The following is a 16348-nucleotide window of genomic DNA, read 5'->3' as shown; positions in this document are numbered from 1 at the left end:
CAGGGACTATCGGAGGGGGAAATATTTACCCGGAACTTCATTTAGACCCTGGTTCCTGCGGTGTAAACACATCGAGTACCAGCCCAAAGTTCCTAGTTCCTGGGGAAAGTTCCTGCGGTGGAAACGCGGCTTATGTCTCTCTCAAACTGAGAATCATTTCTAATTTACTTTTACATTTTGAACCATAAATTAACACTGCAAATTAGTAAGGTTACTGAAACTCTAACCACTGACTGTTTTCAACAGTTTCATTTCAGAGTTGTAATAAGTTTTAAGTGTAATAAGTTATGTTGTAAAAAGTGATACTACTACTAATAATAATAATTTAAAAATAGTATTATAATTATTTAATTAAAAATAATAATAATAATAATAAACAAACCAGGAGGTTATCTAACGATCAATCAGTGCAAAACAATATGTGATTAATTACCATGGACATCACTGTACGTACAGTAGAACGTTCAGTTAAAACTGCAGGGAGACTAACTGAGATAAAACAAGCGTGCTAAAACTATGCAAAATGTAACCTCATTACGCACCTGTGGGTCATTCTATGAACACCCCATGTAAGTCATTTGTACAAAGCCCTCACACTCTGCTAGTTAAGTTACAAAAATAGTAGGCTTAAGTAGGCCTATGTTCTGGGAAGATGTTACATGAATATATTCATGGAGAGCATTGCATAGAAGACGACTATAAAAGGCTGACACACCGAGTGCACATTCAGAAAGCCGGCGTGCCCTGTTTTCTGCAGAAAGGAAAACTGTAGTCTCTAACTCTTGCATGTAGCCAAAAGTAACCCCTGTTTTATTGGAGTTCAGTTTAAGCAAACAAAGGTTCTTGCAAAGACACTGGGCGGCAACCGTGGCATTTCTGGTGCATTAGTTTCACGCTGATGCTTTTGTCACACTGATTCCCCGGGATAGAAAACTTATGCAGCTTTCAGTAGATCAATGATGCTGCTCCTCCTGGGGAATTTCTGAATTGTGTGCACTGCTGTGAGAGAGAGAAAAAAATCAGTGGTGGCCTACTTTTGTGATTGTTCTTTCCCGAGTTGTTTAACTGATGAGCGCTCTATTGGAGAGGAATTAAAATGGAGGGAATTGTTTTCTCTGAGACTGATTAATTACCACGGAAATAATTATCCCACAAAAAAAACAAAAAAAACAGAGCAATCTCAAAGTAATAAGAGACAATACCCTGTTGAGGTATGACTAAGGACTTTTAGTTAGATTAGTCATTTTGCAGAGTCAGAGTCTTTTTTGTGGTAGCAAAAGATGATTAAGATTGATAATAAACAGAGTTACAAAACAATCAATCTCTTTGCATTTTGTTAATAGTATTTGTATATGGTTTGTTAATGAATATATCTCTACAAACCAATTGAAGTCCATTAATGTTTCAATTCAACTAAATTGCGTATGTTTGTATAATATTTGTATAATATTTGGAAAATATTGTGTATGATATAAAGCAAAACACTGCAACTCTGCCATGGAACATTATTCAGTTGAAGATAGAAAAAAGCAAACAATGAAAATGCTTTAATATGTAATAATATTACATAAGATGAAAATTATCTGTGATTAATACCTAATTACAACAGTGTCTCTTTTTTAGATAAAGTCTGTTGTACTTCTAATCTTCTAATCCTCTTTGTTGCTATAATACTATAATTCTACAGTATAAATTTAAACACACTTGTGTTCACTTAATGTAATTGCATACAGTAAGTACCAAGCAGAGGATACTTATAGACAAATGGGTACACTAGTTACTGTACACTATGTCCCAGTCTTGAGTACAGGCACACTGAGACGTAGTTGTGCTTTCTGCTTGTTTTATTTACAAGGATTACTTCTCTACATCCTTCTCCATTCCTCAAGTGCATAAGGATGAGTCTTCAATATGAAATATAAATGCAGATCTTGAAATGGTCACCACTGGGGCCATAGCACAGCAACATGAGCAAAGCAAAGCAAACTCAACAACAATATCACAACAGCGTTAATATAATGTTTCTGCACTGTTAAAAAATACAATCTTTATTTATTGACATGCAACTGATGTAATTTGCCAGTGTTTAACGTCAGAACAGAACCATGAACTCCTGACAGACACAGTCCCCTCTTGAGAAACCTGGGGTTAAGTGACTTGCTCAAGGCCACAGTTGTGATGGATCCGGTCTCATTTCCACAGGGATTTGCGACGGGTCAGGTTAAGAAAAGGAGCAGTAGCTGGATTCCTGAAAGTGATTTGCCTGCAGTTATTTGACATTGCAGTACAGAATGCAAGTCAAGGAAAATTTTCAGTAGATAATGAGAACGTGTTTATAAACAGTTTTGTAAACATTAAAATAAAAAGTAACTGAATTGATTGAATGGTTGGAGCATTTCCTGGCGCTCCTGAGGCATTGACTGCACTGCACTACACTGCTAAGTGATGTGTATTAGTATTTATATAGATTTTTCTTTGTGTTTGCTTATAACACCTTTCAAGTTCTTGAGGTTGACTGGTTCTGGAGTCTTGTGTCAGTCTAGCTGGTGCTTTGAGCCACTGGGATCTTTCCTTATTCTACTCTGAGCTTTTCTGGTGTACAGTATTTGCATGTGCATTCATTATTCACCATGTTTGACAAGAGTTTACATTTTAATTTTAACACACCTGGGGTGCGTAACAGGAACTAACATGGTTCAAGTGACGTAAGTGCGACCATGTTACTACAGTTTTGAGAAACATAGCTAGATCATTTCTCCATCAATGTATCATACTATAGTGATTAAGCAGTGAGTTAAATCAAGCGTAGCGTCAGTTCTGGCAGGTCACGTTAGTCAAGCTCACATCAGCTGACTCTCATCTGATCCACATCTATCGCCTATCACCGCCAATCCTATCTATATGCTAATTGTCAATCATATTTGACAATAGTGGTCCTGACAGAACTTGTTGTATGTAAAACACACACCTGGTTGGAAGCCTAAAAGTTGGCTAGCTTGGTTTGTTTCTTTAACCATTAAATATGGACCAGGTCCATGCTAGTTTATGCTGGTTTGGTGTTAGTCTGCCTGGTAGACCAGCACAGTCATTGTGTCCACTAGCAAAAAGTGAACACAACAGGGTAGTGGTACTCATTACAGCATGATCTTTCTGATGAAGCTGGTTGATCAAATTGGTCTGACTAGTCAAGATGAAGCAGCACTTTGTGGTCAAATAATGTGGTATTAATTTAAGCAGGCCACTAGAACACTAGAATCCAATGCTGAAACCGACATCAAAAACATAAGTAGTCACTTAAAGTAAGGACTGTTTTTTTCTCTCCAGAGATCTCTGGCCAGTCATTTATCTGCTGCATTAGAGAGTTGTGTGTTAAGGTTGTATGTGTACATGCTTTTTCTTGTTTAAGCTGTTGCTGGGTCTACTGAGGGTTTCTCGTGGTTTACTGCAACCTTAACTCTGAATCGTTCTTTGGAGAACAATGCATTTATTATTTTAGCCTCTGATTCTTTAGCACATTTTCAAATCCCTAGTCAAGTCTTAGGTTAGGAAGTGTCAGCTATAAATATGCCATTGAGTTTTTAAGCAGCCAGGTGCTTTCCGTAGACAATAACCTTATGTTTCTTCACAGATCCCACAAGTATGTATCTTAGCTTATTTTAGTGTATTTGCTGCACTTATGTATACCATAAGTCCCTTTGGATAATAGTGTCTGTGAAATGTAAAATTGGATCCATAGTCAGTGGTAAATGTAGCCTATATGCAGCTGTGTTCACAGCACTGAGAATTGAAGGTGGGTACATGCAAACGCGCTGATACTAAAACTCAAGCCTTACGATGTGCTGATTCTTTGCTTAAATACTGCCATTAATTACCAAAGGTTTCCAAATTCATGCGCTCAAAGTCCATGAAAGTTGAACCAGTCAAGGACATAGTTGACCAAGTGCAGGAGCAGTTAAAGAAACAATGCCTGCAAGTGACACGTGAAGTTCTGCACAGAATATGAGGAGGACTACACATTGTTGACAACAGCAACTTCTCAGCCTCCCAAAGCCATCTTCAGCCTAATTGGACCAATGCTGACAGATTTGTGTGACAGCTGATAGCTGAAGCGAAGCAAAATAATGTGACATGTAAAACAAAGTGAAGATGGTGAATGAATGACAAGGAAGGACAAAAAAAAAATGAACATACAGTACACAAGAATATATACAGCTATGTTAGTTATTAGCCGCCAGCAGCACACCGGCTCCAGACAATGACACTCAAAACTGTGCTGTTACTAGAGCTAACATTACAACAACAGTATATCTCGGTTCTGTGAAACAGCAAAACCAATGGCGCAGAAACAACGCAACCTCACGTCCGTTTTCAGGCCTTCCCGCTGGAAAGCTTTTCTAATATCAATGTGGTTCATAACCCTTCTTTTTCCAGTGAAATTCCTCTGAGCTTTTCTCTTTTGTAATGTCTCTCAGCCATCTCTCTTTCTACAGTCTTTTTTTTCAAATCTCACTCTCTCTCCTCCCCCATCATGAGAGGACACGCCCCCTACTTCTGATTGGCTACAAGTGTGTTGTGCTGCTCAGTCCGATCCACTTTCAACAGCGTTTCTCAGAAATTGATTATTGCACCTTTAAAAGGAAAGTGCAATTTGTGGCTTTAAGTTCATTTTTGTTAACTTTGAAGCTATATGATCGTACACTGGACCAAACAAACTTTTAGCATATATAAAGTTCTAACAGATAGATTTCTCCAACTATTATATATAGACATCCTTAAAGAGAACTGTGCCCACCCAGCCATTTCTATGTTCTTCAAAACTCAATATCAAGATATTTTCCTCACTGCAAAACTAAATGTAACTGATCTGTTCTGATACTTTTTGTGCCTACTCAAGCTACTTTGCCACAGAGAAGCAGAATAATTTATTTTTGGATTGAAAGGTTAGCTGTAAAGGCCTACTGATGAAATATATATATATATATATATTTTAAGATCTATAGGCCTCTTTGTAGGTGTGCTGATGCTTAAAAAAAAAAAAAAAAAAAGTATTTCCCCTGATGGTGCATCTGTGAAGTTAGATCTATCATAGCATAATATTTTTTTTAATTTGATATGTATACTCACAATGTAGACACAATGCTCTAAAGGTAAAAATATATATGATATTGAATACCCCATTGTGAAAGAACTGAAATATGAACATTGATAACATCTCTGATTATGTAATAAAAATCCCCTGAACTGAAAGAACAGAGTGAAACATCCACTGCTGTTATTTCAGTCTCAATGAATATTCAACAGACCTTTTTCTGACAGTTGACGGGCACAGAAAATTGAAGAAGCCATTGTGTCACATTTTCTCATGCTAGGTGCACTTCAATAATGTGTCATGTCACATTATTACCAAAAAACTACCATGACAGAACACACGAACTGATGGAGAATACAAAAGTATCCTTCCCTGCTTGCTTTTGTTCCTGCTCTACAATAAATAGCAGGGAGACCAGTTGTAGCATTTCTTATTTTTCTTGTATAACTCAAAAACTACATCTACTTCTCCTTTTGGTATAAGAACCATTTATATGTTCCAAAAGTGACTGTAACATTAATAGGCTTATAAATAGATTAGGATATAATTCTAAATTTAATAGAAGACCTAGTGTGATAATAACCCCTGCAATATGGCCATAGTTTGGAGCAATTTAAAAAAAAAAATAAAAAAAAAATAAAAAAAAACAATCCACCTATTATAAGAGCACAATTAATATAACTGCTGCTGTAATATATTTAAATATTAATTTAATTTATTTATACATGTGGGTGTGGGTGTGGGTGTGGGTGTGTGTGTGTGTACGTGCGTGCGTGCTTGTGTGTGTTTCTGGGGACAATATTTTTCCAAAAAGATGGCAGTATCCAAAACCCTTGTCCTTGTGGGGAAATGTTTTGGTACCCACGAGGAAAACAGTTTATATATCATACTAAGTGATGTTTTGTTTTTTGAAAATGTAAACATTTTGTACGTTTCCTGTGAGGGTTTTGATCAGGGGTAGAGTTAGGGTTAGGTGATAGAATATACAGTTTGTACAGTATAAAAATCATCATGTCAATGCAAAGTCCCCATAAAACATGGAAACCCAACATGGTAACTGTTACTGGTAACAATGTAAGTGAACATCTGTCATTCATGTTATCATTTACATTTACCCATCAACTTTGAGACAATTTGACATTAGTTTGAATTCAAAGATATGGACATGTTGGAAATCGTAGAAAAGTGAAACGATCACACTTGCATGTGCTGTGAAACTCATTTGTACTTGAACTTATTTGGAATTGAATACATGTAGTTTGCTACATTTGCCCCTGTTATAATTTCCCTCAGTCTCCCATACATTTTTTATTACAATAATCTGGTAAAAAAAAAAAAATGGCTTAACATCTGTGCATCCTGCTTTTAAAAAATGAATGCAGGGAGACAAAGCTACATGCAGACAGATAGTAGTCTCTCCGAACATGTCTATTGCTCTTGATGGTAAACTCATCTGCCATTGCTCCCAGTGACTTTTATCTGCGGTCCGTTTTCTTTTATCTTTAGTAAGTCGAAGGGACCGATGCTAAATTGCCATATGGATTGAGATTTTATTGTATATTGCATTGCATCTCTGTGTGGATATGAGAAATAAATTAGATTTACGGTCACAAATTTTTCTATGTGGAAAATGATGTGGATCAAAATATCATCATACTTGAGATTCCTGTAAAATCATAGATATCTTGTGATGTGAGAAGAGGGATATACGTCCCTGACATTATTTGTAGTAGAAATGTATTCAGATGCACATGAAAAACAATGCTACTGTATATTCTGAACTGCCTTTTTAAATGGAGTTTGAGGCAATTTTTTCCCCCATGCACATGTATACTAGATATAAACTAATATTATTTCCAAAATATTATTGCTGCTTTTGAACAGTTACACGTTGTAGATATATGATAACAACATATTTCTACGACTACAGCTTAGGGAGAGCAATTCCTCACATGGACCATTATATATTCCATTTCATTATATATACATACTGTATGCCATTCACATGCCATGTCTATAAGGTGAATGAATGTCCAGTCCCAAAAAAAAAAAAAAAATTTTTTGGGTTGTACAGTATGGTTGTAATATGCTCTCTAGTGTCCATCACAGATGTAACAATCCTAAATTCTTCATTCTCCTTAAAAAAAAAAGAAAAAAAGAAACCCCAACTTGAGCACTAATTCAAGTTACAGTCAACTAATTTTAGGGACCAACCAGAAGCCAAGCGCCCTTCTCAAGGGGACAATGACAAAAACATGATCTTTAAAATTATCCAACTCATCTTCAAGGTCTCTCTCCTAAACAAACAAACAAAACTATTGAGCGATGTATAAGCTTAAACCGATAACATCTCGGTTTAAGTGAAGTTCTTCATCACTTTCATAAAACAAAAAGCACAGGTAAAGCAGGTGTAGATTGGCTGAATCTACGGGTGTGAATACATGCACACTTCCACATCAACAAGTACTTCACTCTTACCTATATTGTGTTTTGTGCCATATGGTTCCTTCTCGCAGCCTTGATTTCACACACTCTCCGACGCTCTCAGCAGGCTCACACCTTATCCCACAAAAAGCTCTCAGTCTACAACAAAAAGGCAGAAAAAATATCACAATTATTGTCGTTCAACAATGCATGTTAAAAACATCACCTAAATGTTCTTGCTTTCAACACAAATGCCAGGATGTTTGGATTTAACAAACAAGCTATCTTTAAAATGGTGATTTATTTTCCTTTGACGTCCATTTTGCTTCTACAACAGTGTGATACCATTTAAATCCCCTGGAAGTCCAGATAAAAGTTTATTTATTAAATTACATTTTTACAGCAGGGGTTTGAACAGCAAATAAATGCAGCTTTGTGGTCACAATAAGATTTATGTTAGCTTAATATAAAGCATTGTGTAGCATTCTCCACGATGTCAGATGGCCTGTCGATCAACACGCTTCTAGTGTAATGCAACATGACACGCTGAAGCGGAGGGAATGTGTTTGAAAGCTCACAGACTCTTTTTATAACTATTCTTATTTTTTTCTGTTCTTTTGTGTAGTTGTGTGGACACAGTGTAATGTGCCATAATGTTTGTACCTCACTGGAGAGAGTCTCTTCACTTGTCATGGCTGGACAAACAAAAACACACTCATTTCCAAGTAATGTTTATTTGAAAGAGGGAGGATGTCATTTCAGATGATGAGACCAATAATAAGAGGAGCTCCAGTAATATCCTGTTTCTATGTATGAATTCTTATCTTTATACCTCTCCTGTAATAATAATGCCTAGCCTCTTTCTTTCTTTCTTTCTTTCTTTCTTTCTTTCTTTCTTTCTTTCTTTCTTTCTTTCTTTCTTTCTTTCTTTCTTTCTTTCTTTCTTTCTTTCTTTCTTTCTTTCTTTCTTTCTTTCTTTCTTTCTTTCCATAGAAAGTCATTTCTAGGGCAAGTGTCCTCATGTTAATAATAATGCATTTTCTAGGAAATACTGTCTACTTTTTTTCAATATAATAAAGGGTGAATCAGGACTGTGGTTGTCAACCTTCAAAACCTCCACATTCTGCACTGAAAATGCATTTTGTTTAGTTTGTATAAAAGCAAACAATACTCCTCAAAGAAAAGAGAAAGAAACAATTTTGCTTAATATTTTCTCTCCACGGTGTTCATGTGCAGAACACATACTGGAAAAAAAATATTTAAAAAATAAATAAAATAAAATAAATGAATTAATTAATTTAAAAAAAGATATACATATACATAAAAGGCATAAATATTTACAGGCTCATAATTTTGTTTAGGGAGTCTTTTACATTATTTATTTGCAGCACCTGTTTTTATCCTCTGTTTTAGGATCAGTGTCTTTAAAACCTTCTGAAAAGCGTAGTGTACTCTCATTGGTCCGCCAGCCCCATTCTGTTGTGATTGGTCTACCACTTATGTGTCGGAAATGTGACGACACTGTAATTACACTATGGTGTAACTGTATCAGTTTAAGCCCAAGTTCGATATTGACAGTCAAGAACAACAAGCTGATCGACCCAAATCAACTTCGGAAATCTTTCAAAGTGGTCACTTTTTTATTTGATACCTCTCTTACATTTCAGATATTAGGTTATATGTAATTTCTCTGCATCACTGTAAAAACTGAATGTACGTTAATGCACTGAACTGCATCGGACTGCACAGTTTAGAAAGCCGTCGTTATACAAATAGTGAGAATACAACAAAAAGCTGTGGCTGAACTGCTGAGGAGTGCTAAAGATGCATTTAACCGCTGATTCTTCAAATCTTCTGCCTTCGGAAGTCCATGTAACTCCAGGGCCTTTTATAATAACCTCAGTTTGAGGCCTGAATACATACAATAGAAATGTAAGCAATTATTCACTGAAAATCTTCCAAGGACATCCACCCATTTCTTCTTGGCATGTTCGTGAGAGAAACAGCGATGTCTGGTTTATGAACAGTTCATTTTATTGAGTCAGATCTTTTCAATGACTTGATTGATCCAGTTCATAAAACTAGTCTGAATTATTGTTATTTTTTTCCATGAACTGAACTGATAAGATTTGCAGTGTTATCAACCAACTGGAGTGAATTATAGATCATCAGTGAATAGTGTATTCAATTTCGGTCTGTTCCTCGCACAATCATAGCTTCAGAAGACTTGGAACATATCATGTGTCACATGTACAATATTTATGAAAATATTATTGCACATTTTTTTTTGTCAGTCCTCATTTACTATCTGGAAAAGAGAGGTCATCATTTTGTGTATTCATGCATTGTGTTCCAAAGAAGAAAGTCGTGCAAAAACAACATGAGGGTGAGTAAATATGACAAAAATGTCATTCTATCCGAACATTTGTTTGTGATCCCACTTTATCAAATAATTCCAGCGAGGATGCCGATAAGAGCAAAACATGACAATTTGGAAAACAATTTCCACACTCCTCCATTTGCATTTCTTTTTGCTCTGAGGCATCAACAATTTCCATATGCTCAGAGTCGGATTAGCAGCACGCTTGCTCAAGTCTAGCTAGTGTTCTTTTTTTTATTTCCTTCACACCAGTTTACCGCATCACATGTGAAGCGTATTCCCTATTCGGCTTCAAGTCAGTGCAGCCATGCAGACGACATCAGATGGGTTGGGTATTGACAGCTCTTTAAATAGAACTGTGTGTGTGTGTGTGTGTGTGTGTGTGTGTGTGTGTGTGTGTGTGTGTGTGTGTGTGTGTGTGTGTGTGTGTGTGTGTGTGTGTGTAATATGATGCAATCTTTTTGTGGGAAACAATAAAAATCAGCCATCGTGCATTCTAGGAAACGTGTTTAAATCTCACTATGATCCTAAACTCAAGCTCAGTGATATGTGAACTGACATAAAATGGTTGACCTGCACTTAAATGCATTTATGAAACATCAAAACAAAAAAAATTAAAATGACTACAAAAGAAAACAATTGTTTGAAGTATTTTGAATACCCACAATTAAATGAAACAGTACAAATCGCTTGCAATATCTAAAAGCATCAGCATCTAATGGAGGGATTTGACCTTTTTAAAGAGACTTTAGAGATAAATGAGGAAAGATGCTGTAAAGCGCTCAGTGACAAACTCTGACATTTGCATTCAGAATAAACAAACACCCCTGTTTGGCTAAAAGAGGCTCTTGAGATGAACACTCAGTGGTTGAGCCTCAAGAGAACAACTGTTGAAATATCATCAATTAACATTAGATTAAACTTAAAACAGAAAAAGGAAAACACCCTAGGCCATTCACACTTTAAGACGACAGATTTTCCATAACAGCCTGTTCCATATCATTACACACCGCCTGTTTTGCATGCATCTTTGTGTTTTTTTTACAGTCACAGTGAGAACATTCTGAGATGCATCTTCTTTTGATGGATGACTGGCTCCATTCCAATGATACCAATTTTAGCTAATATGAGAAGATGAAAAAAATCCACATTTAAATATTTGGTGGGTCGCCCCTTATTCACAATAAAAAAAGAAGAAAACAAATATTTTTGATCTTAGTAAACTGAACTTAATGTGTCATGTTTATCCAATTGATTTGTCCAGTGTATTTGAATTGATGAAATCATAATTGAAAAAAGTTCTCAATATCTCAAAAAGCTCACGCAAAAAAAGAAACAAAAATATAACGAGTTGAGATTTTTTACAGTGTGTCTGCCAACATGTTGATATCACATGGCGTACCATGCAATTTACCAAGTTACTAATAATACTAATAATAATCACAATGTTTAATTTAAAGAGCTTTCTGCTCATTGTTCTTTACAAAGCATAAACATAAAAGTGCATCTAAACAGAACAAACCAAGTTGTAACAACAAACAGAATATACTATATGGTAAGACAGGGTAATGTGACTTGTCTCTTGACCATAGATGGCACTAATCCCTTCTGATGAATTGATGATGATGTCTGTTGTCATCCCTTTTGCCAAATCGATAGGAAAACTGCAACACCCATAATGCACTGGGCATGTTGCCGTCCAAGGCCACTCCCACCAGTCTGCTCCTATTGGATAGGCTTAGTAGGAAATACTTCTTAGCAAACTTTTAGTCATAATGGTATCGACTTGTATTGTTCTTGAATGCAAGAATGTAAAGAGTAAACGATTATCAGGAATGAGTTTATTTTGTTTCCAGTGAAGGATCCAGTGCGGTGTATTCAGTGGCTAAAGGCTGCAAAGAATCGTAAATACAGAGAGAATGTCGTAGCGGAAAAACTGAAAGTGTTTTAGGCCACCCGAAGCAAAACGCCGTCGCGTAGAGGTAAGAAAGCTGTTGCCATTTTTACCATTATGCTGTTTAAAGAGTAGACAAAGTATGATACTATTTTCCGTGATAAACCTACTCTTACAATAACTGTCTTGTTAATAACCCTCTGTTTATCCGACTGTCCGTGGTCATGGATACACAAATGCGGATGTATAATTTAAAAGATACAATTAGGCCATTAGGGTAAGTTGACCCAATCCAGAATTATTGTTTGTGGGCTTGTTTGAATCAAGACAACCCGTTCTAAATAAAGATGTGTGATTTACTATGGTTTACTGATGTTTTGCATAGGAACAAACCATAACGTGGTGCAAAAGCCTCATCTGTATACTGTTTACATGTGCGTAGGTGGCGACTTGTTATGGTTTTATAGCCTGGTTAAAACCAGACCATTCTCAGTAGTAACTGAGTTATGTTCTGGCAAAGCTTCATTAATAACTCATTTCCAAAGGGGCGTCACCAACGGACGTCGCTCAAATGCCTCTGGGCGCAATTGGATAGACCTAAAACCAATCAGAGCGATCGTCATCGTGTAAAGCCATATGCTGCGTCCCAATTCGCCTAAGTTACACTACGCCATAAAAGTATGTACTCTTTTTGTGAAGAAAAGGTATTTACTTTTGAATGTGTAGCAAAAAAGTAGGCAAACTTTGGGACATACTACTTCGTCATCTTTATCGGACGGATCTGTCGCGTGTGTCCTGTCACATAAACTGCCCTGTCAATCATCTTGTCACAGTTAAAATCCTCTATTAAATCTAATTTCATTTCCTACCGTTTCGGAGAGAAATGTAATAGCACATTCATCTGCCAGTGGGTCTTTCATGGAGACTGTCCTCATGTGTTTGCAATTTGAATATAATAATGCATTTAAAAGTTGGTGCGCTTCACCAACGGACGTCGCTCAAATGCCTCTGGTCGCAATTGGATAGACCTAAAACCAATCAGAGCGATCGTCATTGTGTAAAGCCCGCCCCAACGTTTCTGATTGGTGCCGCGATTTCGACGGATTAGAAATGGGCTTGAATGAGCTCTTTGCCAGACTACTTGCAGAGTAGGGCTGCACGATGTGTCGTTTAAAGGAACACTCCACCGTTTTTTGAAATAGGGCTTATTCACCTTCTTTCCTACATTTAGATAGGTGGGCAAATGCATTTTTGTCTCAGGGCATGCATTGTTTTAGTTTGACAGGGTCGGCGCTAGCTTAGCTTAGCATTAGCTTAGCATAATGAATGGAATCCTTTGTTGCCAGCTAGCATGTCCTGAGTAAAAGTGATATAAAAAATTTAAAAACCCCACCTAATTACTTCTTGTGGCCTGCGTATTCACAACAAGTACAAATAGCGATGCAGATTAACACTAGACGATTTCCTATGCAGATATTGACTTGGGACTATATTAGGGGGAAGCACAGGTGAAGCACTGCTACTTGGGCGCAGAGATATCACGCCCAAGTAGCAGTGCTTCGCCTGTGCTTCCCCCTAATATAGTCCTTAATATATAAGTCAATATCTGCCTAGGAAATCGCCTAGTGTTAATCTGCATCACTATTTGTACTTGTTGTGAATACGCAGGCCACAAGAAGTAATTAGGTGTAGTGATCGACCGATGTATCGGTTTACCGATATTTTTACCGATATTTAAGCATTTTCCCATAATCGGGTATCGGTTTTGTAATATCGGATTCGCCGATAAACGGCGCCATCTTGTGGCCGTTTTGAGAATTCCGCCATTGCAGCCCGCGTCTGAGGAGATCAGTCAACAACAACTCTGTGCACAGGTAAAACATATGTTCTGCTTGCTTTGCTTTAATTTTTCAACTTTATTTAACATAACAGACATGCAGAAATGAGATTTGAGACATGAATGCCTGATATAGCCTAGTTTATTTATGCAGCTTGGTTCTAAAAAATTGAGACGAACTCATGGAGTCACGTAGCGTAATCCGTCATGTCCTGCCCCAATAAAGACGTAACTTTACATGAATTAAATAAAACAGACATGAATGAGTGCATGTTGAAAATAAAAGCACTGAATTTAATTCTCTATCAGTTGTATTTGCTCACCATTAGTCTCGAGAAAAAAGTTCGTTCATATTGCTGAGCACTCACTGGGTTGATGATCAGGATGCTCACGGCCACTGAATGAAACTTTTGACAAGATTATCTTGTTTAAACATCCTAGATTATATTATTTACTACATAGCAATTATTTCGCTAATAACGTTACACATCTAAATATACCGCTTTGTGGAAATTAATTATTTATTATCTCCACGCGCGATCGCGGTTGAGTTCTGTGTAAAATAAATGCATAGATAAACAGCACTTTGTCAGTTGGCATTTCATAATCTAGATCATGAAATGTCAACTGACAAAGTGCTGTTTATATAGTCTCGAAAAAAAAAAGTTTGTTCATATTGCTGCGCACTCACTGGTTTGATGACCAGGAATGCTCAAGCACGGCTACTGCATGAAACTTTTGACAAGATTATCTCGTTTAAACAACCTAAACTATATTATCATTTACTGCATAACCATTATTTCGCTAATACAAATCTAAATAAATACCGCTCTGTGGAAATTAATTATTTATTATCTCCACGCGCGATCGCGGTTGAGTAAGTTATATAGTTCTGTGTAAACGCATAGATAAACAGCACTTTGTCAGAAAGGATTTCATGATCTAGACCGACAAAAACATTATTAATAATTAATAACATACTAGTTGGAAAATGCAAATATGCTGTTTTGTTTGTTACTTTCCTGATAATGTTATATTCCAGCTAATATTATTCAGTGAATTAATATTACCCAGTGAATTATTCCTCACTCTTTAAACCTATTAAATGGCACATATAAACCTTCTAAAACTGTTTAAAATGAATTACATTTCAATACAAAATACAATACAAAAAATACCTCCAACATGTGGAACCACTTAAAGATACATCACTCAACTATCTTTGAATATATGTTAGAATAATTTTTGTGCTTTATTTTTTACCTCATCAAAGCTTTTATTTTTAAACAAAGACACTTAGTAACAATGCACTTTATTTTTTGGACCCAGACCCCTCTATTTATTTGTGTATAAATATAAAGTTTTTTATGTATGCAAGGAGGGAGTGATTGTTATAAATACAATTGTTTGTTCAGTTCATTTGTGTTGTAATAATTGTGTCAAAAACAGAAGTATAACAGTAAATAAATATCGGTTCTGCATATCGGTAATCGGCACATAAACATGCAAATAATCGGTATCGGTATCGGTTATAAAAAATCAATATCGGTCGATCACTAATTAGGTGGGGTTTTAAAAAATTTTATATCACTTTTACTCAGGACATGCTAGCTGGCAACAAAGGATTCCATTCATTGTGCTAAGCTAAGCTAGCGCCGACCCTGTCAAACTAAAACAATGCATGCACTGAGACAAAAATGCATTTGCCCACCTATCTAAATGTAGGAAAGAAAGTGAATAAGCCCTATTTCAAAAAACGGTGGAGTGTTCCTTTAAGCATCGATATCGCGATGTACGAATCCACGATAGTCACATCGCAGGATGTGCGATGTAGGCTGTCGTAGTTGATCCGTGATTGATTCATTAACCGTACGGGCCAGCTGCTCCCCGGCCCTTGACGCATGTGATTCGCGGATTAATTGCACAGCTTAACCATCATAGAGTGAAAGTTTATCATGTTTATAAAGTTTTGCATGTGTTTTTAAGTCATGTCAGTTTAACTGGGCGCATATAAAGAACGAGCAGAGAGAGAGAGCGAGAGAGCCCCGGCAGCGCGCGCGCTCACCTTCACCGTCTTCAAACAACACGAGCGCTGTCTTGCTCTCTCTCCCTCGCGCATATTAATCAAAATCAATTGACACGATGATGTCGAAAAAAACTATCCAGTGATGAAATGTTTTCTGTGTTGACAAATGTTGTGCGATATCCTAAACTGCTGAGATGAACACAGCGCGTGCCGTAGACTACACGTCCGATTCGCGAACTAATGATTCCTTTGAACCGATTCAATTTAATGAATGGTTTAAACAACTGACCTGTCCAACACTGAACTCACGAGACGTCTGAATTGGTGTATAAAAAAATCTGTAACACTTTACAATAATGTTCTATTTATTAAACTATTTAGTTAACATTTACTATTAGTAAACTGCACTTCTACAACATTGTTAATTTCAACATTTAGGCTATAGCCTACATTATTGAAATCAAAAGTTGTACAGTATTTGTTAACATAGTTAATGCACTGTGAAGTAACATTACCAAACAATGAACAGCTGTATTTTTTTATAAACTAAGATAAACAAAGATTAATAAATACAGTAACAAAAGTATTGCTCATGGTAAGTTCATGTTAGTTATTAGATACATTAAGTAATGTTAACAATTCAAACCATATCCTAAAGTTACAAAAACAAATCATTTACTCTAATTTAAATAATACTC

At 36.4% G+C, this 16348-nt stretch overlaps 1 protein-coding gene across 1 annotated transcript in view; it reads right to left on the bottom strand.

Annotated features, from left to right (window-relative positions):
- The window catches only part of LOC309479602 (leucine-rich repeat and fibronectin type-III domain-containing protein 2), a 131148-nt gene that overhangs the window by 29225 nt on the left and 85575 nt on the right, over positions 1–16348 (bottom strand). The window contains exon 3 of the mRNA XM_082143759.1: positions 7568–7672. The gene's annotated coding sequence lies outside the window, so the exon portion shown is untranslated. The remainder of the gene's footprint in view (positions 1–7567; positions 7673–16348) is intronic.

This window comes from Leuciscus leuciscus (assembly GCF_965113295.1).
Source record: "Leuciscus leuciscus genome assembly, chromosome: 17".
NCBI lineage: Eukaryota > Metazoa > Chordata > Actinopteri > Cypriniformes > Leuciscidae > Leuciscus > Leuciscus leuciscus.
Note: the sequence above shows the minus strand (reverse complement) of the source record. Positions and strands in the feature narration are given on the sequence as shown.